This window comes from Microcebus murinus, chromosome 2, assembly GCF_040939455.1.
Source record: "Microcebus murinus isolate Inina chromosome 2, M.murinus_Inina_mat1.0, whole genome shotgun sequence".
Classification (NCBI taxonomy): Eukaryota; Metazoa; Chordata; class Mammalia; order Primates; family Cheirogaleidae; genus Microcebus; species Microcebus murinus.
In genome coordinates this window covers 71643941-71651808 of record NC_134105.1, presented here as the reverse complement: position 1 = coordinate 71651808, position 7868 = coordinate 71643941, and the positions used below count along the sequence as shown (strand labels likewise).

Here is a 7868-nt window from a genome sequence, read left to right as displayed (position 1 = left end):
TGTGTGTGTTACATTGTAGGAATTATTTATATATTCTAGGTGTCAATCCTTTATCAGATACATGTCTAGCAAATATTTTCCCCCATTTCATGTGTTGCCTTTATATGCTATTGATAGTGTCCTTTGTACATAAAAGCTTTTAATTTTGATAAAATCCAACTTATGTATTTTTTTCTTTTACTGTCCGTGCTTTGGAAATCATTGCAAAATACAATATCATGTTTTTCACTGTGTTTTCTTCTATGAGTTTTATAGTTTTATCTCTCACGTTTAGTTCTTTGATCCATTTTGAGTTCATTTTTGTATGGGTATGAGGCAACATTCCAACTTCTTTTTTTCTGCATGTGAGTCCACTTTTACTAATGTCATTTGTTGAAGAGACTCTCTTTTCTTCACTTAATGATCTTCACATCCATGTTGAAAATCACTTGACCACAAATGTGAGAGTTTATTTCTGGGTTTCTGTTCTATTCCACTAGTCTAGATGTTAGTGTTTATGCCATTACCACAGTGTTTTGATTAGCAAGGTTTTAGTTTCAGGACTCCAAGTGTGAGACATCCAACTTTTTTCTTCCTTTTTAAGATTATTTTGGCTATTTGGCAATCTCTTAAGATTTGATAGTAAAATCAGGGTGCAGTAACCATCATTCTACTCTCTTTCTTCATGAAATAAATTATTTTAATATTTAGCTACCACATATGAGTGAGAACTTGTGACATTTTTCTTTCTGTGCTTGGCTTATTTTACTTAACATAATGTTCTCTAATTCTATCCATGTTGTTGTAAATGACAGGATTTCATTCTTTCTTATGACTGAATAATATTCCATTGGATGTATGTACTACATTTTTTTATCCAGTTATTGGTTGATGGACACTTGTGTTGATTCTAAATCTTGTCTATTGTGAGTAGTGTTGCAATAAACATGTTTTATATACCAATTTCCTTTCTTTTTTCCTAGCAGTGATATTGCTGGGTCACATGGGAGTTCTATTTTTTGTTTTCTGAGGCTCCTCCATGCTGTTCCACATGGTGATTGCACCAATTTACATGCCACCAACAGTGTATGAAGGTTTCCTTTTTTCTACATCCTTGCTAGCATTTGTTATTGCCTGTCTTAAAGATAAAGCCATTTTAACTAGCTGAGATGATATTTTATTATAGTTTTCATTTGCATTTCTGATGACTATTGATGGTGAGTATTTTTTCCTAATCCTATTTACCATTTGTAGATCTTCTTTTGAGAAATTCTTATTCAGATCATTTGGCCATTTTTTAAAATTTATTTCGGCATATTATGGGGGTACAGATTTCAAGGTTTCAATAAATGCCCATTCCCCCCCCACCCCCACAAGTCTGAGTCTCCAGCATGACCATCCCCCAGTATTTGGCCATTTTTAATTAGATTATTTGGTATTTTCTCATTGAGTTGTTTGAGCTCTTTAAATATTCTAATTTTTAAACCCTTGTTAGATGGATAGTTAGCATATTTTCCCTCTCATTCTGTGGGCTGTCTCTTTACTTTGTTGAGTTTCCTTCGCTAAGCAGATGCTTTTTAGCTAGATATGATCCATTTGTCCAATTTTTCTTAGGTTGGTTGTGTTAGTGGGGTATTACTCAAGAAATCATTGCCCAGACCATGTTCTGGAGCATCTCTCCAGTGTTTTCTTTCAACAGTTTAATCGATTCATATCTTATATTTAAGTCTTCAATACATTTTTATTTGATTTTTCTATATGGGGGATATAGGGATCTAGTTTCATTCTTCAGATAACTGCATTTTCATTTTAATATTTTTTGAAGGAAACTGCTATGACATGTATACTTTAAAAATGAGCCACAGTGTTATGCAACAAAACAAAAGAAGCTTCATTTTATAATTCCATTACTAAAAATTCTCACCCTAATTAAACTGTGATTCCAAATATTTCCACACTTTACAACCTAGCTTCTTAAAGAAGTACTGTAAAAAAGCTTGGAAAGCCGTATCAAAGGTTCTTAGTAGTGCTGAGTAGTTTTCATTTTCAGCTGGGTTAGTTTTATCAATTAGTAGATATATCTCCTTCCTTATCTCCTCACACTTCTCTATAAATCCTGAATTAAACAAAAATTGTTGAACCTATAAAAACGAAAAGAGTACACTCTTGTAAATTCTAAATATTAAGGGTCAGAGTTTATAAGTAAAATTCCTGCAGTTAACCACATGTGCCTATTTCTCCACTACCTTAGAGTTAATATATTTGTCTAATATTTCTGGACTTTGGATCTGAATAGCAGAAGTATCCATGGATTACACCTTTGTGAAATTCCCTCAGTATCAACTCCCTGGAGGTTTGGAAGAGTTTTGTTTCAGCACAAAGAATGTCCCTTTGGAGGGAATGCAGGTTGAATTCTAGCTAATTCTCAGTTACGCTGATGTAGCAGGGCCATGCTCCTCTAACAAATAATGAGAGCTTCTGACCCTGGTGGTCAAGTTCCAGGTTGGGACAAAAAAAAGTATGTTACTATAGTTGTATAGGATGAATCAGGTAGATATGGAAAGAAATGAGGCAATTTCAAAACTTTCAGCATCCCCCATTTCATATCAGGCCAATTCTGACATTTTCAGACCAGATGGATGTATGTCAGGTATCTTTGAGAATTGTGCCAAGAATCCTAAGGACGAATGCACTAAGGGTCTATTTCTCTAAGGGACAGTTAGACCATCTTATAATCACCACACACAGCACCCAGCATCCTAGGGGATGTCATGTGTACTCTCTAAAGCAGGGATCCTCAAACTGCGGCCTGTGGGCCACATACGGCCTGCCGAGAACATTTGTCCAGCCTGCCAGGTGTTTTTGCCCCAGATGGCTGTCCTGCTTAGCAGTCCACCAGTCCTGGGCCCACAATGTGCATGTGTGGAATGTGCCCTGCACTCTCCAACAGCTTGATGCTGCTTTAAATTTATACTCAGACTAATAGAAACAAGGTGAAAAATGTATGGCGCCTTATACTATACAGAAGAATTTCCCAGAAATATCCAATTTACAGTGTTTTTGGTAGGTCTAGCTCATGGTTTTAAGAAAGTCAGTGATGAATTCATCTCCAAACTCAGTAACTCGGATTAAAATCTTTATGAATGTTCCTGGTGTACCTGGAGTTTTCTATAGATTTTTAAACAGATTGCTTCACTGAAACCCCAATTTTCATGATTTTTACCTCTAACCCAATGAACTTGACACAGTTTGACTAGTAGCACCCATTCAATCCCACAGTTGTAGCTCCTTCCAGAAAGCTTTCTCTAACTTGGGTGATTGGGTTAGGCCCCCTCTTTGCGCATTTTGGCACTCCACACGATCACTTTGTCATCTTCCCAACTCCTCTCTGAGCAGTTATTTACCTTGTTCAGATTTGAGTGCATAGGCCTGGAATTCAGCTATTGTGCAAGGGTTAATTAAATTGTATCATTCATCCAAGTGTTAAAAATCAGAAACAGATCTATCCTTAATATACCACATTGTTTGACCTCACCAAGGAAGTAAGTTCCAGAATAGAGAATTTAGATTCATTTCCAATAACTAGATTTGCAATTAGCAGGGAAAGGCCACAAAAGTTGACATTATGAATAACACCATGAGTAGAGAATCAAGAGTACAGAAGATTTCTCGGTGACTGTGCCTTACCTTTTCCACATCACCCAGACTCTCGGTGTCCAGAAGGACCAAGGTGTGGTCCAGCTTGGAGGTGTGGGGCACACACCACATCCAGGTGCCCTTGGTTTCAGACCTCACGGTGGAGCCCAGACAGAAGCCTGTGTGGGGAGGGAAGAAAGAACATACAGTGACAGCAGATTCCATGCAGCCTGGGGGTTACATTGGTTAAATTTGTAGAAATAAAGTACCTGGCAGGGGAAATGTTGCTTCCATTTCAGCAAGAAAAATCAATTATATATATGTGTGCCCCCCACATATACATATATGTACCTATATGAATATATAAAAGACTTTCTGAAGCAGTGCTTGTGTCTCTATTCACCACTTATATAAGCTCAAACAGGTTACATTACAGAATTACTGTAATTCTGTGGTGCTGTGGACTGAATGTTGGCTGCCCCCACCCCCAAGTCTTATGTTGGAAGCTTACCTCAAGGTGATGGTTTTAAGGCCTGGGGCCTTTGGGAAGTGGCAGGGTCATGAGGGGCTTGCGTCAAGAATAAATTTAGTCCCCTTAAAAAAGGGCTAAAAGGAGCCTCATTGTCCCTTGTCTCCCCTCTGCCATATGAGGACAACAAGAAAGAGCCCTCTATGAGGAATGGTGCTCACTAGACACTGAATCTTCTGATGCTTTGATGTTGGACTTCCCAACCTCCAAATCTGGGAGAAAGCAATTTTATTATTTGTACATTACCCTGTTTGTCTACGGTACTTTATAATAGCAGCAGGAAGTGAAAAAACCTTCTATATATTGTTCTGTGACCTCAAGAGTACAAAAAGTATGCATTCATACTAAAATTGTAAAGAGGGCCGAGCCTAGAGCTCTATGTGTTTGGCTCATCTTCATGCAGTAATTCCTTTTTCATTTCTGACTACCGCATTAAGAGAAGGACGTCTAAGTGGAGGAGAATGTGACATGGAAAGGACAGTGTCAAGCAGTCCCACTAGTCTAGTCTGCTAAAACAGGTATCCAGGAGTGGAGAAATGAGAATTGAACCTTAAAATGTAGTTGAGGAACCTGTGATATGAGTCCCTGAATATGTAGCCAACCAGACCAGATTTATTAGACAAGAGAAATTACTTAATTGTTTCAGGTGGATGATAACAAAAATCAGGAAAAATTTAGGAAAATCAGTGGGGTATTAGAATAAGGAGTAATTAAGAAGCCATATCTTAGATTAGTGGGACAGACTTGTCGAGTTTTAAAGGTGGTACGTGTGAAAGTTGTCAGTATAAAAATGAAGTCAGTGATCTGACACCAAACCCTCATAAAATGGGGACAGGGGAATGCGAAGGAAGAGCTGCAACCAAAGACATTGCCAAACCACAACCTTGCATCTACAGCACAGCCAAATGAAAGAGGACCTCTTCCCAGCAACAGCCGGTCCTAACTGCAACTCTACAAGTGTTCTAACTTGCAATCAGGGTCTTTGCACTCAGCGTCGCTTCTATGAAGGCCCTTGTCTAGCAACAGCCGATGCACAGGACACTACCTGCAATTAACTCCTGTAAACAAATGATCTTTTATTTCAAATCAACCTGCATGTACTTGTCCCTTTTGGCTTTTAAACTTTCTCATTGCCTGAACACCCCCTGATAAGCTTTTGACCTGTCATCACATGCATATCTCAGATGTGTCAATCCCCTCCTCACTCCTGAACGAACCCATTTCTTCGCAGAGCCACTGTCAATTGTTATTTTGGACTGACAGAAGACATCAAGGTATCATAGTCCACTCACTCCTTTTTATGGATGATGAAACTGAATCCCAGAAATGGTAAGTGGTTGGCATAGTTAGGTAGACGGACAGACTGTACTTTAACACAGGCCTCCTGACTCATAGCTTGGTGCTCTGTAAGCCACATTGACCCCGTGGCACTGGGCAAACATTCTCATGTAAAAGAGATAAAGGAAATTAAAACCACTATTGATCTTTAGTTAAAAAATAGTAGTAGAGAAATTAGAATATCCAATAGAGATTGAAACACACATTCTGCCTTTAAAGTTCATGGAAGCTTACTGTCACCATATAAACATTTTAGTAAATGTTTTCTAATTCATTATTATGTAAGTTAATGCTGTATTATTACCTTATTCTGTCCAGTGAGGTATATTTACACTTTAAATGTGAAAATAAAGACAAGGTGGGAAGATACAATGAGTTGACTCTAACCTTCCAGAGTGCATATACGGAGCTCATTGGTGCATTGAAAGTGGTTTTCAATGCTCATCCCTAACTCTAACTTTACTCCTCACGTCTCCATCCTGGGCACTGACCATGCACATTGACAGAAGGCACTGATGCAAGGTCTGCTGGTGCCACTCACCCCTGTTCTTCCCAGCCAGCTTGTTCCTCAGTAGGACTTGCCCGTGCGGTAGAGGCCCACGATAGCCACCACCACCACAGGCTGGGCAATGGCTGACAGGGTCTTCAAGGCTTCTGGATTAACCCTCAGTATCTCTCTGTTGGTCTCGATGAGGCACACCGGGGCTGGCATGTGAATCTTTGAGGCCATGTCGAGAATGTTTCCTTGTCTGCAAGGAAAAAGGTGAAATGGAAGATTTCTTTCTGGTCAGTTAGCTGAGCTGAATTTTACAATATGGACTAAATTTCTGATTCTCATCCTTGGACTTTGTTTCTTATAAACTCTAAGAAGCCCTGTGTCCCTTCTAGGCTATCCTACAGCTTGGTACACTGGCTCTCTCTATAAAATTAACTTTATTTTGAAATAGACTTACAGAAAAGATGCAGAAAGGGTATGCAAACTTCCAATATACCGTTTCCTCATTCCCTAGTATATACATCATGCCTAATCATAGAACAATTACTGAAACTAGGATTTTAAGATTGATACAATACTTTTAACCAGTGTTTACACCTTATTCGCATTTCATCAGTTTCTCTCTAATGTTATTCTTCTGCTCCAGAATCTATCCAGGATCCCTCATTGCATTCAGATACCATGTTTCTTTAGTCTCCTGGGTCCTTTGATAGTTCCTTATTCTTTCCTTGTTTTTGATGACCTTGACATTTTAGAAGAGTACTGGCCTGTGATTTTCCAGAATGTCTTTCAATTTGGGTTTTTCTGAGGTTTCCTTAATATTAGACTGAGGCTATGCATTTTTGATAAGAATGTCACAGAAGTGGGGTCTGCTATTCTCAGTATATCCAATTAAGGGATTTATCTTGTTCACATGACTTATTCTGACACTCTGACCTTAATTTTGATCACTTGGCTAACCTGCTCTCTGCTAGATTTCTCCACCCAAAAGGACAATGTATCATTTTGTATCATTTGGAGAGCCACTTTGGAGAATATGCAATTGTAGTGTCACCATACTTTGGTATTCTTTTCAGCTACCACTTTTAGTATCCATTGATAATTCTTACTGTAGAGTTTGAATAAAGGGGTCTTGTTTTACAATCATTCCTTCTACATTTATTAATTGGAGTCTACTGCAAGCAAGAACTTTATCCTTCTCCCCCATTTGTTTTATATTTACTCATTCAATAATTTTATTTATATCAGTGTAAACTTCTTGATATTAATTTTGTGCTGTGATTTTTAATACTTTACTATCATTGTATTGTAAGTCAAATAGTCTTAGATTTGGTCATTGAGGGTTCTTCAAGTTGGATCCCAAGTTCTTTGACATGTTTCCATCACATTTTCAGTGCTTCTCTCCTTTCTGGAACCACGGCACATTCCGGCTCATCTCATAGTTTTCCTGCTTCAGCCCTAGAATCCACCATTTCTCCCAATAGGTTGGCTTGTTCCATGAGATAATGGTACTTAGACACCATGATACCACACTAGGTGGTGTTCATTTTCATCAGACCTTCTCCAGGTCAGTGTTAGGATGTCTCTTTGTGTATACTAGCCCATGCATACACAAATCTATTATTCAATCATCCATTTTGATATATAAGCTTAAGTTTCTACTGATATTTCCAATTTGAATCTAATACATCTGAGTTTATCCAGACTCTTCAAATTTATTTCCTGATTTTTTTCCTCTATGAGAGAACAAGCTCTCATCATACATAATAAATTTACTTCTTTATTAGATCCTACTATATACATATAGTAGTTTCAAAATTGTTCATTAATAAATTTGTGAAAAATAAATTTATTCTAGAAAATTATTACTATACTGTTCTTTTTGCCTTT

General features: G+C 37.9%; 1 pseudogene; it reads right to left on the bottom strand.

The window, feature by feature from the left end:
* Positions 1-3302: 3302 nt before the first annotated feature.
* Positions 3303-6212, bottom strand: LOC142875620 (guanylate-binding protein 7-like; annotated as a pseudogene).
* Between the last annotated feature and the right edge of the window lie 1656 nt (positions 6213-7868).